The following is a 17771-nucleotide window of genomic DNA, read 5'->3' as shown; positions in this document are numbered from 1 at the left end:
GCTACCATCTCCAGCTTTACTCCTACTGCAGTACATTGGAAAGTGACCTGTGAGTCCTCAGAGTTCAGAGCTCTGAAATGGGTAGCAGGTGATGCCTGTTGATTGGTTGGCGGGGGATTTGGAGACCCCACTACGCTGTTGACCCTCCCTGTGTCCGGAGATGGTGTCTTGATGGAGTTCAGGGATTCTTGGAGGGTGTCCTAGTCAATTGTTTGCATGTTGTCATCCCCATCATCCTGTGTCTGCAGCCGCATTTATCTGTGTCAACACATGAGGCAGCAGAGCAGTGAGGAGGATCTGCTGGTTTTCCAAAACACCAATAGCGTTGCGGGGATAGGCAGACATGGGAGCCATTGCAGCAAAGTGTGAGTTCTGATTCCGCTGCATGGACTCAAAGATGGTTCTTATTGCCCACAACTGGGTGGCCACCTCGCTGGTGGCACTTTGGCAGGACATTTGTTCAAACCTCATTACACCAGCGATGCCAGCAAGGGACTGCTGAAGGATACAGAGTAGAGAGTAAGTGCCTCATATTGGCGCAGTGTTGTCTCTATTAGAACGGGACAGAAGGTAGAACAAATCAAAACATTCACACCCCGTCAAGAGATCTGGGTTAGATCCATCATTCTTTTGCTCACCATGCCACCCCAGTTCAGACCTGGCCATATGCAAATCAGTCTTGACCCTCTGCCTCATGGGAACAGTCCAGCCCGAACTGCCAAGCCAGGTCCTCCCTGGACCAGAAACAAGCATCCTAAGACCGGTTTCAGGGTTTCATCCTTCTTCAGACAGGATAGCTTGATTCCAGTGGCACAGTGAGCCCACGACCCATGTCTGGGCATAACTGGCGCACTTAGGGCGAGAAAGCAGTAGACACACAATTGATGGATGGAATGTAGAACAAATCAAAACACTCACCCCCAGTCAAGAGATCTGGGTTAAATCCATCATTCTTTTGCTCACTATGCCACCCCAGTTTGTGCTGAAAGCCCGAAACCAGTCCTAGGATGCTTATTTCTAGTCCAGGGAGGACCTGATCTGGACTGTTCCCATTGGAGGCAGGATCAAGACTGATTTGCATATGTCTGGGTCCAAACTGGAATGGCATTGTGAGTAAAAGAACGATGGATTTAGGCCCAGATCTCTGTACTGGGGTGAATGTATGACATTGTTCTGCATTCTGTCCATCATTTGTTCTTTTTGCATCTATTAGAACTGAGGCACCCATGGACTCCCTCTAGGGTGGCCGCCACTGTCTCCATCCCTGCCCACACCTACGCTACCATCTCCAGCTTTACTCCTACTGCAGTACATTGGAAAGTGACCTGTGAGTCCTCAGAGTTCAGAGCTCTGAAATGGGTAGCAGGTGATGCCTGTTGATTGGTTGGCGGGGGATTTGGAGACCCCACTACGCTGTTGACCCTCCCTGTGTCCGGAGATGGTGTCTTGATGGAGTTCAGGGATTCTTGGAGGGTGTCCTAGTCAATTGTTTGCATGTTGTCATCCCCATCATCGCTGAAGTCCTGAACCACAAATGCTAGCCACGAGGTGAGGGTTCATCCTCTGCAATGAGATGGAGAAATGCTATTGCTGATCGCGCTTAGAAGTTGACATGAGTAATCCAGTTGACAATCAAGGTTGAAACATAGGACACCTGTTGCGCAAGGGTATGCATTGCATTTTGCACTGGATCTCAGCATTGTTCTCACTACCACTGTGTGCCTACTCTGAGTGGATGGGCCCTGGCATACTAGTCAAATTACGATCAATGTTGTTCAACCCATTTCATCATCACCACAGTTTGTTAGCTGCAGGGTTTCACACATCGTTTTAGTCAGACCCATGCACTTGTATGTGTACATGTCTCATCTGGCTGTTCCCAGCTTGGTCCTGGCAGCCGACTTACTGCCACACAATGATGGGACCCAGATCATATATTGACTCTCATGTGCCTACGACACCTACACTATGCATGGCCATGTCCAATGGACTGACATGAAAGGCTGTTATACAGTGATATTGGTCTGGCAGTACCCCACATGTTAGTAGTGATAGGAATGTTGACGACTGCCTACCCAGTTTTCTAAGACAACAGGGCCCATCCACCTCAGCTTCTAACCTTCCCAGACTCATATACTTTGTGGTGGCTAAGTAGATCAATACAACAAATTTATAAGAGGGTCAAGATAAGTAGATCACCCTATCCCTTTACAGTTTACTGAATGACATCCTCCGACTTATGTATGTGGCACAGTGAGACAGTTTTGGAGCAAATTCCCTCCTGGCACATACTACAACTTCACCCAGGTCCACATGACATATAGAATGTAGTACCACAATGGGCTGTTGTCTGTCATCCCTAACCAGCAGCTACACAAGTGTGACCCAGTCAGACACAGCATTGCATGTGTATTTGTGAAGCTGCCTTGAAGAACACATGTTTCTTCTCACCTCCTTGCAATGCAATGTCTCCCCTTTTAGACAGAGTGGCAGTTCGACATGCACTACCTACTAAGCACTGCACTAGCAAGAACCCGCCAGTGCCACACACCATATTTTCTTTTTAAACGAATGGGGGCATATTTACAAGGGCATTGCGCCACCAGAGCATCACCTCTTACGATGCTCCTTTGACGCAGTGCCCTGCTCCATGTTTACAAGGCGGTGTCACTGCTTTTTGGCACTGCCCCAAATTTACAAAAAATTGTAAATCTGAGGCTTTGCAAAAAACGAATGCCTTTCAAAAAGTGGTGTAGAGTGGGCCAATGAGGAGAAATACTTTTATTTCTCCTAGTTTTTTGCTTTTTCTATGTGTGCTGCATTCTGCAAAACGCCATTAATGATTGTTTATGTGCAGGAAGGGATGCATCGTATTTACAGAAATACGAGGCACCCCTCTTCTCACCCTAGTGTCGGTGCAAAAAGAAGGTGTGCGCCAATGCAGGCACACTTACGTCATGATGCCCTCCAGAGATGATTGTTTATGTTCAGGAAGGTGGTCACAATGGCTGGTGCTGGGGTTGTTGTCCTGGGCTGTGCTCACTGCTGGTTGCTCCATTGCTGCTTTCAGGTAAGTGTGCCACTTTATTTCCATGTGGCAGCGTCTTTTACTTTTGTTTTTATGGCTTGACCCACAAAAGTCATGCCTGGATGGCTAGAGTCTATTTTCTAGATGCTAATTGGCCAAACGTCACTTTTGCAGCATTGGCGTCGAATTTTCTAAAGTCACGGCGCATACAACAGCATCAGTTTTTACGACGCTGGCTGCTTCCAAAAGCCATGGTATTCATATTACAAATATGATGGAGACATGCAGTTGGAATCTGTCATTCCATGACAGTACTTTTTTTTACGTCCCGCTGCAGCAAAACAGAGATGCTCCCGCTCTTGTAAATACACCAGAATTTTTTATTTTTATAATTCCAGTTGTTCAATATCTCTTAGCAGCTAGTCTGTATGCTTTTCAGTTTTATCACTTGTTATTACTTCTCTTGACAAGTTCGATATGACCTTGGTGCACAGTTGAGATCCTTCATGAAGGAGATGGCGCCCTGGGAGGATGAAGATTGTAGGGCTTAAGGCCATTGTGATGGTGGAGTTATGTAGTGAAAATCTACGCAGCCACTTCTGGGGATAGTATAACTGCCTGGACCCTATTCCTGTGAGAAATTAGAGCCGGAGCTAGAGGTCGGCTGGGAGCCAGAGAAGGAAAGAGCGTGGAGATTGGCATGCCCAAGCTACAGGTAAAGCCTATTTAATAGGTGGGTATAAAATGTTCAGAGCAAATGCAGCTATATAGTCTAACGGGCCACGACCCAGAAATGACGCTTTCGCCTAAACCTAGAAGATCACATTTAGAGGAGGAAGTGGTTCTTAACCTTTTGACTTTTGTGGACCCCCACTAAATCATCTCTTGGGACCCTCACCGAATCATTACTAGAATTCCAAGCCCCTGGCATAAGCAGTTTCCATGATTTGAACCTCAAAATAATACAGAAAAATACAAAAACCAATATGCACATTACAAATGCTTAAATATTTAAAAATGTTGTTTAATTCAGTACCAAATATTGAACAAGTTTCCAAATTTTATATTTTGCTCCTTTATTTGTGTTAGAACTGGGGGTCTCTAGTTGGCAGAGGTAGGTACCTTTGACCAAGTAGGGAGCCTTGCTTCTAGTCAGGGTAAGGGGTCTACACTCCTAAATACCCCTGCTCACCCCCTTGGTAGCTTGGGACGAGCATGCAGGCTTATCTCAGAAGCAGTGTTTAAAGCATTTGTGAACACATACAGTAATACAGTGAAAACACTACAGATGGACACCACACAGGTTTTATAAAAATAAGTATTCTTTATATAGACTTAACACAAGACCAAATTGACAAAAATCCACAATACTGTAAACAAAAATCAACTCAAAGATGGTAGAAATAGCTTAGTTCAAGTTGATGGTAAATACAACACATTTTTCACAACAGTACCTTAAATGCGTACTGCAAAACAAACAAAAGTGTCACAGGGAGGGTGATGCATTGGTTCCTTGCTTTGGGGGAGGCAAGGCTTCTGTTCCACAGTGCTTGTGCAAAGTAAGCGATGCGTCTGTTCCTTATCGCAGAGGAGGTGATGCGTCCATCTCTTACTGCGTTCCGGTTACGATGTGACAAGATGGCGCTTCGGTACGTTGCAATGATCTAGTGTGATGCGATAAGATGCCGCCCTTGATGCGATCCAACAATGCGAAGGCGATGCGTGCACACCTGACGCCCGTACGGCAAACTCTGTAAATTCAGAGCCGCGACAGGCCCTGCGACACGTTTCTGGGTGATGTGACGACGACCCTTGCGGTGGCGGCACGCTTCTCCAGTAATACGTCGATTAGCAGATGCGGTGGAGACATGCTTCTCCTGTGATGTGACGGCGACCCTTGCGGTGACGCAACGCTTCTCCAGTGATGCGACGACCAGCAGCTGCGACAGAGACACGCTTGTTCGGTGATGCAACGGCGGCCTCTGTGGTGGCAACATGCTTCTAAGGTGATGCGAAGGCAACAGCTGCGGCGGCGACATGCTTCTTCTCGTTTAGTCGCGCTTCCAGCTCTCAGCGACACGCAGGCTTCTGCAGATAGAATCCACAGCAAGGGAATTAAGGGGGGAGTTGGTGGTGAAGTCTTGTATCCCTGAGACTTCAGTAGGAAGCAAGCACAGTTCAAGCCCTTGGACATTCTTCTTCAAGATGATGAAAGTTTCTATAAAAGTCTTTCCCCTTTCCTTGGCAATCAAGAAACCACTGCAGGCCAAATCCAGAAAATAGCACTCTGGCACAGGGGCAGTTCAACTCCTTCAGATTCTCTGGTTCTTCTCCTTGGTAAATGTCCGTCTTGTTCCCAGAAGTGATCTAAAGTCTTGTGGTCAGGGCACCAATATTTATACCAGCAAATCCTTTGTCCTCTGAAGGCAGAGGGTGCCTGTACCTATCCAAACCAGTTCTGTGCAGCTTCCTGGCAGGAGGTGCAGACAGCATTGTTTAAGGCAGACCTGACCCAGGTAGCTGAAAGGCAATCTCCTCCCCCTACTCTCTATTCTATAAAGGCTGGGGGCACTGAAAGGAAATCTCCACCCCCCCCACTCTCTATTCAGCCAAGGTCGTATTCAGCCAAGCCCTGACCCATCAGACTACTGGAGCCCAAACCCTCCTGTCACTCACAAACCAGACATGCAATACACAACCTAGCAGAGGCAGGCTGGATGGTTAGGCAAGAAAATACCCACTTTCTATAAGTGGTATTTTCAAACACAGAATGTTAAAACCAACTTCACTAAAAGATTAATTTTATCATTCTGAGTGCAGGCTTACTAAATTAGTTTTTATACCATGCTCCCTGGTATAGTTATGATTAAAAGATGTTATAATCAAATTGCCCATTCTGGCATATGGGGAGAGGTAGCCTTGCAATAGTGAAAAACGAAAATGGCTGTAATCCACTATCAGGACATGCCACACACATCAGGGCATGTCCTAACTCTTACATACAATGCACCCTGCCCCTAGGGGTATCTGATATGCAGAAAAGGGAAGGTTTAGGGTAGTGGCGGTTTCTCCCCAAGCGCGTCGAGGCTCCGCCCCGGTTCCCAAAAGCTGCTCAATCATTTTTTTTTTTTAAATACGTTTTTTAACTTCCAATTTTTGCTCCAATAGTGTTACACAATCAACACAGCCACTTTCAGCCAGGCACTGTCTGCCCCAGCAGCCCCAGCCACTCACCAATACCTTGACTGCAAGGGAAGGATGTCACGGGTCCAAAGAGGCCTAAGTGTTTGCGGGGCTGACAACCTCATAGCCCTGAAGGCTGTGATGTCATCATCTCGGCAAAGACCTAGCATCAGGGCCCAGTCTCCACCCCCTGATGGGGTGGAGGGAAAGTTAGCCTTGGGCGTTTTAAGTCTAAGCCCAGTATCGCTAACCATGTCAATCAGAGGGTGGAGACTGTCCCCCACACCTTTCCCAACTCATTACACGGCGTGGTGGGACCCACCCTGTGATGAGTTGGGAAAGGGGTGTGGCAGGCGGGAAGCCGAGGATTAGAGTCTGCGCAGACTCGACCACAGACTGATTCCCGCGTGGCTGCACTTGAACTGTCTGGAAGCCACTGCGTCAGATAGGACATGGACTGCAGAGATGACTCTCTCTGACTCGAGTCGAGTGCCCCGAGACAGTCCATCATTTAGTGCCAGTTGCTGCTTGCCGGCCCGGTGCCACGACTGACTCGGCTGCAAAATGCCACCCCGGGTGTGAGACAGGGTGGACATTGCTCGTCCGATGTGGCCTCCACCATGGACAGGTGACCCTAATTGTTTTCCTCCATTGCGAATCAGGATATTTGACAGTCGCCAGCATGAAGGTGCATGTGTCTACAATATAAAAGAATTCAGGGGTTTTCGAATGCCATGGCAGTGTGCTTACTGTAGCTGCACAATGTGGGTTTTGCCAAATGCCACAGCTTTAAGTTGTGTAGCATTTCATCCCCTCACACAGAAGTGCTGGGGAAGTGAACAGTACTTGCACAGACTTGTCGCGTATTAATATTTCACATAAAACCATACTTTTAAAGCTGAGTGTGCTGGCATTCTCTTGTGGATTATTGAATCAGCTGACTTGCATCCTAATGAGAACAAATGTTTAGTATTATTGCATTGTTAAAATGCTAAAATGGCTTATGTGTAATTAATTTGCAGCTTTGATTCACAGAACTCATTTCCCCAAACTCCAGACCATATGACGTACACATGAAAGGAGTGTGTGAGCATGCCTAAGTCCATGGTTAGCTGTGAACACGTATACGATAGACTACAGGAAGCAGATTCCAGGCGCACATGTGTGTGCGTGCTTGTGTGTAACTTTAATCATGCATGTTTCACAGCACAGGAAATGGGTGTCTTCCCGAGCGTATGACGTGCAGTCTTTCCTGTAGCCCATAGGAGTGTTGTCGTGGCAGAGGAATCATTTTGTAAGGATGACATTTTGCTTATGGCCATGGTTTGACAGCAGTGCGTCTGCGGTTGAAATGCTACATTAGTAAGGGTGTGTGTCTGAAACAGCACTGTGTATACTTTGAAGGAATGCTGTGTCTCACGTTTTGTACCACTAATTGTTTAGTGAGCATATGTCACTAGAAGCACATATAGCACGTTTGAATGTGACTAGTTCAGTGTTGGTGAGCAGAGCAACTGTGTAGTTCTATGTTTGTGTGAGCGTGTAGTCATGAAAAGTGCACATTTATCTGGCTAAATATTAGCAAGGTGCAATACATTAAATATGTTTCTTAGTTGAACTTACGTGTTCACGCATGCCGTATATGTCTGTGGTTTAGTGTTAAAGATGTCAATTGAACTGCACCATTTGCCCACTCATTTTTCAAAATTTTCGCAGGGGGTGAACACCCCCAAATCCCCCTTAGGTCGATGGACTTGCTCGCTACGCTCGCTCGCCGGGGTGTGTTCTACCGCTAATTTTATGTCTCACCACATTCAAATGTCACCAGCCGCCACTGGTTTAGGGACTGGCAAGTGGGTGCACTTACCAAGACAACGTGGCAGTACTAGACTGCACACAGGTCTATCAATGGCAGGCCTGAGACGCACTTTGCAAGCTGCTCTTGTGGGTGGCACAACCAGTGCTGCAAGCCCACCAGCAGCATTTGATGTATTGGCCCTGGGCACACATGGTGCATTGTACTAGGGTCTGACAAGTAAATCAAATAAGCCAATCATGGAGTGCCTAATTCATTACATCAATTTACAAAGGGAGCACTTGCACTGTGGCACTAAATAGCAGTGGCACAGTGCCCAAAGTATCTAAACCAGCAAAACATGTCAAAAACAGAGGAGGCAATCAGTAAATAATTGGAGGGGAGACTCACACCAATGGTACCAGGTCTAACAATTTGTATATCATTTTCCATTTAAATGTATTATTTTTAATAGTATTTTATTTTATAAAACATCTGCGGACTCGCTGAGTAGGGCTTGTGGACCCCCTGGGGTCCTTGAACCAAAGGTTAGAACCACTGTCTTAAGGTCGACCAGATGATTTGCATTAGGTGCAGGGTAATTTTGCAGGCCAACAAAGATTACTGGTGACCCAGAAAGCCAGTCACCCCAAAGTATAATCCCAGTCCTCCCAGTAATGCCAGAGAAAGTATCCTATGTATTTACCCTTCATGCTTCAGAACTGGTCGCATAAGGTAAGTCTCAGGGCCAACAGAGGAACAGGAGAGCCACCCCCTTTGGACAGATACGTCAATGCTTACATACATAAATCAAGCACACCCCCTTTAAAATGGATTTTGTGATGTAAGTGTTGCGCATTGTACTTGTGGTGCTTGGGGGTCACCTAACTAGGGCAGACAATATAGGACTACCCTCTCTCACAATCATGTGCATACATCTTCAAAGCCTCGGTTATGTTTGTTCCTCGCCCTGTTAATCCAGGCCTCAATGTGCACACGCCCTGCCATGCAACCGACAGCAAACAGGAAGCATTGATAAACTTTCTCTACAATGTCAAACCCCATCTCATGTAACATTTGTAGCATTCAGACTTCCACCTCCCCACCCTTGGAATGTCATGCCCTGGCCAACCATGCATCTTTGTGTCTGTTGCTATGTCTATTCTAAAAAGATGTGTATCACACTCCTCTCCCGGCATCCCCATCACTTTCAAAGCCATCCGCAACACTCCTAGAACCTGAGCCTATAAAAGTCTACTTCCTGTCGCATGCATGAAAACTTCACCTTCCAGAGGCTCCCATCCCTGTGAACGTCTGCTATCAATGCAGCAGGCAAAAACTTTCATCCAATTAGCGCATAAGGGCTATTACACTTTCTTCTCCATTACACATCCATCTTGGGTCGAGGCAGCCATACCATCACTTCCCCCTGAAGCACTTCCCCCTGCAGCATTGTGCCGACCTTCTTCATGGAACCAAATAAACTTTCTCACATGAAAAGCCAGCAAAAATAGCCAAACCATCAGTTCAGAAAAAAGTATCACTCCTGTTCCACTGGACTAACCTGCGGAAGGACATCCACCAATCTTTTCAGAATATGCAAAGTTACAAGCTTCCTTATCAGTTCCATAGGTCCTCTCTCTTTCTGGTCAAACCTCCCAAAATTATTTTGCCCAACTCACTTGCTGATGGCTCAGAACCCCAGTACAGCTTGCCAAAAAAAGCCAAATCCACCAGCTTGCCAGCAATTGTCACAGCAGATAGACCTTGTTCAATCAAAAGCGTAATGAATGTTACCACATCCGCCCAGCGCCACTCCTCTCCATCCTCTACTCTCCTCTCCATAGCACAAGATGCATGAACTCTATCGACACCTTAACTGTACTCTTGCTACCAGGAGTTGCACAAGGAACTTCTGACCAGGTGCATCATATGCTCTCTCAAATGGTCCACAGGAGCCCCATTATATGTGTCCTCCTCTCCTCTGCACAGGGTGCTAGACCACGGAATCTCTGCCACTAGAGACGAGAGAGAGCATCTGCAATGCTATCATCCACTCTTGCAATATACCGTGCTCTAAAAATAACGTTCGGGCGCAGACATTCTAAAACAAAAACTCTCAACAACTTCAAAACTTGCACATCTCTGGCTGACTGTCTATTGACAATGTTTACCAACGCCATGTTATCTACATGTTGAAGAGAATGTGTACCACAGGCAAACCGCCAACACTACTGAAAAAATCAGAAAATGCAATGCTGCGGCCAACTCCTTTCCATTGCTCTGGCCTGGATTCCGGCACACCAATGCCCAAGTCAGAAAACTCCAAAACCTGAGAAGCCAGCTGCATCTGAGAAGATCTCCAAATACTACTCCCCCCAATCTCTGCCATCAGGACCCAGTCGAACTCATTCAAAAAGGTCTACCAATTAATCAAGTCTGCATTCACAACCACTTTCAACTGAATACTATGATGAGGGAGAGACGCCCCAGACAGGGCCAAGCCCAGTCTCCTACAAAATGTACAGCCTGAGCTGACAGCTCTGTAAGCACAATTTAGATGGCCAAGCAAAACCTGAATCTCATTTACTTTCACCTTGTCTTTATCTAGCATCTTTATTAGCAAGGCCATCGACTTTTCTTTTTTCTCTGAGGGCACCCAAACCTTCATTCTCTTGGAATCCAGATCTACACTTAGAAAGGTCAAAACCTCCACTGATCCAACTGTCTTCACTGGGGTAATAGAGACCCTCAAGCCTTGCATCAACTCCTGAAACCTGTTCAGCATGTCTGCAGACTCTGTAGACTGTGCATAACCCACATTAAAAAAATCATCTTATTAATGTGTCATAGTGTCTGAACTAGTAACAATTTGAAACAAGTTCTGTAAAAATGCACTAAAGGCTTCAAACAATGAACAAGAACCGGAACAGCCCATCAGCAATGCTTTGTCAGCAAATATACATCCTGCAAACTGGATTCCGAGCAACTCAAAATCATCCGAATGAACAGGTAGCAAATGAAAAGCCGAATCAATATCGCATTTCGCCATCAGATCACCTAGCCCAAATTTATTGATCACTGCAGTAGCTGAGTCCCCCAAGGCATAATGCATTATGCTCATCCCTTGAGAAATAAAATAATTTATGGATTAACGATCCTATATCAGTCTAAATTCCCTGGCTTCTTTTTAAAGACAACCCCAATAGGGGATATGGTTATGGGCAATCTACAAAAGGTCCTGCTATTCAAACTTAAAAAAATAGTTACAGCATTGTTAACTTAATTTTAAAATTTAACAATATTATTTTGAGTATATTTATTTAAAATAAAAATATTTTTCTGAAGTTGAAATTACAAAAAGATACCCATCTAAAAATATATATATATATTTCTTGATGATGTATTAACAATCGTTAAAGGCAGGTATGAAATTAATTGCAATAAATGTAAGTAAATTAATATTAAAGTTAAATTCATTTTTAATTTATTTAGAGACAACCTTAAATAAAATGCATTTATATTTTTTAATAGTTTACATATTTTAGTATTTATTAACATAATTTTCTGTGTGGTCCCTAACTCCAAATGTTTCATCTGGGGGGTATTGAAGTACCAGTGATTGGCCATGTCTTGTGCTGGATTCCCTCCAGCCCTGAGCTGGAGTATATTTATGAAAGTTTGGCTTCTTTTTAACTGTAGTAACTTTGGAAGGGCAGGTTGTGAATATTTTAGGGGGTTACTCATTTGAGGGTGGTTGTTTTTTTCCTTTCTAAACTCCTCCATAACCATCCCTAAACACCTCTCTCAATCCTAACCCATTAGTCTTAAGTATTCCCCAATTTACAGTCATTTCCCTCTTTCTCTCCCACTTACTACAAAAATGTATAGTTACATGTGCGGAGATGTCCCGATTTGGGACAGAGATCTCCTCAAAGAAAAGATAGGCGATACGAGGGCGTGGCCGGACTGCCCACAAGATGGCCATCATGGCATGAGTCTCTTGGCACTTCGGAGACACCTGTTGGAGCCTCACCAGAGGGTGCCTCTAAATTTTACCTGAGGCATGCCATGGCGGCAGTGGAGCATGCAGGGAGTGAGTAGGTTCCTTTACAGACCGTTTGACTGGCTTTTTGCATGGTGTTTTCGCTCCACTCCAGCTCCCTCATGTCGGGCTGCCACGGCTGCCATTTTTTTATCTTTCCTGGCCTGCCGTGGTGCTTTGAAGGTCACGCTTGCTCGCCCTCACATTAGAATTGTATTAAGGACATTGTTTCTGGGTACTGCACAATGCATTTGGAGATGGAGAAGTTGTTTTGCGTCCCTGCTCAGGCAAAATAAGGTACTCCTCTTCCATATGACATACTGACTGAGAGGTATCGACAGGTAGTTGTAACATTGCTGATTTTCATCAAAAACAGACTGCTATTTATTATTCCTTATCATATATTTATAGTCTTGGCTATTGGCTCGTCAAGAGTCCCCTTACTTGTTTGGGCATCATATTAGAGGCTGCAAAATTCCTTCAGGCCATAATCACACTCTCCTCATGTCTTCGAGTACAGACGATGCTTCTTCCTCTTACTTATAAACCAGTGTCATTACTTACGACTATGCCACTTCACTGCAAAGACTCTAACAGTAACATAATAAGAGGCAAAAAAAGGATCCTACCTCTCCGACGAAGACACTCTAACAGTAGAAAACTTCACGGAGGAAAGAAAGAATTTAAAGCCGTTGTTGATGGAAACAAACTCTACACTTCAACGGATTGAGGAGAAATGGTCAAGCCTTGATTCTAAGGTGTCTGAGGTAGAACAATGAATTAGTGACATCCAAGATATGACTGATAAGGTTGAGACGATGTCCAAGGAAATTTACTGAAGACTTGGAAAACCATAATAGACACAACAATCTACACATCTACAGAATTTTCTGAAGACACTGAGGGTTCTGATATGATTTCCTTTCTCAAGGTTCACATTTCAAAAAACAGTTGGCCTAAAGGATGAAGCCTAACTCAATCTCCAAAGAGCACATTGTGCTGACCCTAAAATTTCAACCTCATCTTCATCAGACGACCAAGAGACATTATCGTTCTTTCTTTTTCAGTACTCTGATCTGATGAGTGTCCTCTCGGTGGCTAAACAAAGAAAGCAAATGCTGTGGTCTGGTCAGAAGGTCTTTTTTCACAGCTTGTTTCCAGAGCGACAGCTGCTCAATGGAAGGAATTTTGGTGCACAATTGCCAATTGAGGGCTACTTACAAGGAGAAATCCTTGTCTTTTGGATCTCCGGAGGACTTAGACAAATTAATCTGTCTTCATAATAGAGAGGATATGGACCTTGGGAAAACATTATTTAATGCTACTCATGTTCTGATATATCTTTTTCTTGTTATAGGTATAGGAAACAATCTTTACCCCACAGTCACAACAACAACATGCCTTTACAATGCAGTCACTACCCCGACTGCAATGTTACCATGGATTACTTTACCAACATTCAATAATATGTGACTCCCATCTTAAATTTTGTCCTAACTGTAGCAAGGACAAGATTGAATTCTCGAATATCTGGATTCAAGTGGTTGATTGAGTTATTGAGGTTTCGCTGTACACAAAGCATACTGCACAAAATACTCTCCTTCAATATGAGAGTTATCATCCGCGTATCCAGAAGAACAGCATACCCTTCAGCCAATTTCTGCGTCCCCGCAGAAATTGCACTTCTATCCAGAAATATGACTTTCATGCGGAACAATTGAAAAGGAAACTCCTCAATAGAGGATATCCACATAGATTAATCAAGGAGTGCTACAAGAGGGCCAAATATTACAAAAGAGATACCATCCTCCAAAACAAAATCAAGAGGAATGATAACAATCTGGTTTGCATCACCAGACACTCTAACTTTAACTATAAGTTACGCCAGGTTATCAATTCTTCTTGGCACATCCTTAATTCAGGCAGCCATACTAGTACTCTAACTAAACCCATTTTTGCATTCCGTAGGAACAAAAACCTAAGGAATTCTTTGGTCAAATCTATACTGCCAGAAAGGAAAGAAGCTGTTCAACGTACCATTACTGGAATCAATCCCATCCTTGGCACACACGAATGTGGCAATTGCCATGCATGTGACCTTGCCATAGTTACTACTACACTGGAATGGGGAAAGAAAAAATTCCTGCTAAAAGAAATTACGAATTGTAGAACCACTAATGTGGTCTACCTTATCCTATGTCCCTGTAAAAAGGGCTACGTCGGGGAAACCAGCAGGGAAATGAGGGTGAGATTTAGTGTACATAAATCTGCCATCAATAACAAGCACATTGGAGTGCCGTTGGTTACACATTGGCTTGATCACCAACATTCAATAAAGGATCTACAATGGACTATTCTGGAATGAGTACATTACCCTAAGGATGGCAACATTGATGCCCTGAGACGAAAAAGGGAGGTGTTCTGGATCTATACTCTACAGACGGCCGAGACAGACCTTAATGAATCCCTCCCCTGGGAGATACCCACTATATGATCTCCTTATCTTTGCCATTTTTCCTTTTTTGACCCTGCTGGGTCCCAGGTGCCTACTATGTGCTGGATCTCATTCCTGTGATTGAATACATTTTCTATTCAGAAGAAAATTCACAGGTCACATTATTTACTTTATGCTTACCTTATTAACTTTTTCCGTTTTTAAAATGTGAGACCTTCTGTGATCATGTCCATTTGCCTGGTTCCAACATGGCCACCCCCTTATGAACAGTAGCTACCTTACTTAAGTTACTCGTTCTACCCTGAGAGTGAGTTAGTTGTTTTTTGATTGCTGAACCTTTGATATATTTTTTACAGGATTCATTACACTTTGTTCTGAAATATAGGACCACTAACTGGTCTCAACACACGTAATAAGCATGGACTTTCGAATTTATTTATATACGAACTTACACTTGTTCCCGTATAGACTGGTATTATCCCTTCATTATTTTATTATTGTATCATCGCTGTGACCAATCTATAGAAGGAGGATACTTATTTCTCTATAGGATTAGCCTTCTCAGTCCGGGATATTTACCTCTCCAATATGGCGGCCATTTGGATACTCTTATCCTGCGAAGTAGCCGCTGATGTAGTCCATGGTGCAGGTTTTTGTAATTAGAGCCTAATTACACCCCGTGACCCCATTGGGGACCGCATATAAGCCAGATGATAACTTAGCACTTCGATCGTATCCTCGGAGGACACACACCTAGACTCCGTTATACATATTCTTGGCAGAATCCGCTTGATGTAAGTGATCGTGCCACTTTTTAGATCTTTAGAGGGTGGAGGGGACACCTTTCTATGTGATTCCTTCTATTTGGTTAGAACTATGTGTATATCGGTGTAGAATTAACTGGGTATCTGCCTGTTTCCCACAGCTCCTTCCATTTGCTGTATATATTTGATGCTCTGAGTTGGCAGCGTCCACGAAGGAAATCTCTTAGAGTACTATATTTCCCCACACTTGGGATTGGCCAGTTGACCTTATGTAAGTGTGACTTTATATTTAGATTGTGGGTTTCAGTTTTCTGGAGTGTTCAATACATTTGGGTGTATACTTAAATATATCTTTAATTTCCCTCAGTCTTTCTGAAGCTGGTAGTCACCTGAGAACCTTTTTTACGATGTACTACAGCTTATGAGACATGCCATGAGGCTATTGCTGCTGAATTTTATGTAAGGCTATTGCAGTTGTTTTTTCTTTTGCATGAACCAAGTAGAATCTCCAATTCATATCGCATTCTGTCCATTCTTGTCCCCTAGTCCTCATCTTTTAACTCCTCTTCGTCACACATTGGACTAGGCGTATCCAGGGCACTCGATGTGACACCAAAGAGATAGTATGTATTATTTTTCTCTACTTCTTTTTTCATAGTGTGCCACCAGGCCCTCAGGTCCTCAACTCATTGCTCTATTTTCTATAGATACCCTAATTCTGATAAGGCAGTCCTGCCTGAGTGGAGGACTCCCTGTTCCATATTTAGTCTCACCTGCCTGAGTCGAGGACTCCGTGTTCCATATTTAGTCTCACTTATACGGACTAGCTCGTTTTTGGAAAGTAGGTCAGTTTCTGTTATATCTCCTTGATTTCCCCTCTGTATTGGGCTCATCTTGGATCTATTTTCTTCTAAGTACCACTGATTTGGATATTGCCACAATTTGTTTCTATTTATATGGCATGTTGGGTGATATAGTTACTCCTGTACTACAATACACAGGCGGTTGTGATGTACCTCTAGTCACCTTGCTCCTTTCTCTTTTTAATTATAAAATGTAGACATTATATATAGATTGACTATGTCTGCTTGTTCTCACAGAATATAGTATTTTACATTGTGTAGAGCCCGTATTAATATATTCATGGTGACGGACGGCATCTTACCACTGAATGAAAATATGAACTCAGTGCCCTGATGAAGGATGGTTTAAAGTACATGGTACTCCCGAAACGCGTGTCGGCGCATCTTCGTTGTTTATGTATGTATATTGTGTGTAATTTGTCATTTGTGTTTTCTTCGAAGTTCAATGTGACATTTCTTTGTGTTTTTTCACATTATATGGTTATTTTCTTTATGTTATGTGTGGAGACATGTACAGACTCTGTATGATTCTTTCTGTACATGTTTGGGGCTCTTATGTAATGTATGTATTTCATCCATACTTGTTTAGTGACACATTTATTGTATATACATTTGTGATGAGATTTTTTACAAAATGAAAAAAATATATTTTGATAATAAATGAAGTAAACTATATTTCTGTGGGACACTGTTTATTCTTGATATCTTACTGAATTGTAAAAATAATTAGATGGGGTAGTTTTTCGTTCATTGATGTGGAGTAAATTCATGCAGGGTTTTGTTATACAACCAGATGTAAGAGGTCAGATATGTTGTCCAATACGAGGGTTGAAGTTCAGTATACGATGGAGTGTGTACGTAGTGAATCAGCGAGTGAGCTTGGGAGTGAGTATGGGAATGAGAAAGTGAGTGAGGGAGGGAGTGGGTGAGTTAATGTGTAAGTTAATGAGTTAGGGACAGAACGTGCCATTGCGTTAGGGAGTGAGCACCAAAGGGACTGCCTGGTTGATTTAGCAAACTTCATTGGACAAGTTTGCAATACCATAGTCAAAGCAGGGCTGGAATGTGGAGGGCACTCCAGGATCACACTCAAGTGTTTTGTCAGAACTGTATGTGTCACCTCTAGTGCTGTCACACTTCAAGCAAGGCCTGCAAGGTAGGATTAAACTACTTTGTAAAGTATTTGTATGGGCTATATTTCAAAACACCTAATCCAAAGCATAGATATTATATTCAAACAAAACTTACATATAACAAAGTAGAGAAAATGCGTTGAATGTAAAATTATTAGGTTAAGCTTAGGTGTAGCTTTTCAGTTTAGGTGTATAGTAAAGTATAGGTTTTGGTTTAGGTTGTTGGGTTCTAATTTCTAATTAAGCTGGAAAAACTTTACAAATTGTTACTTTATAAGCTTTTAATTGGAATATTTCCTATGATGAGCACTGGAAGAAAAACGAGTCGGGATCGTCTTTTCCAGTTTCCAGAAGACATACCGGCATGAACCTATGGGGGGAACAACCTTTACAACGCAACTTTTACAACGCACAACCTTTACAACGCATTTTTTACAACGCATAATCCATTACAACGCATGACATTACAACGCATGACACTACAACGCATTTTTAAAAACTACCT

Source organism: Triturus cristatus, chromosome 4_1 (assembly GCF_964204655.1).
Source record: "Triturus cristatus chromosome 4_1, aTriCri1.1, whole genome shotgun sequence".
Taxonomy (NCBI): Eukaryota; Metazoa; Chordata; class Amphibia; order Caudata; family Salamandridae; genus Triturus; species Triturus cristatus.
Note: the sequence above shows the minus strand (reverse complement) of the source record.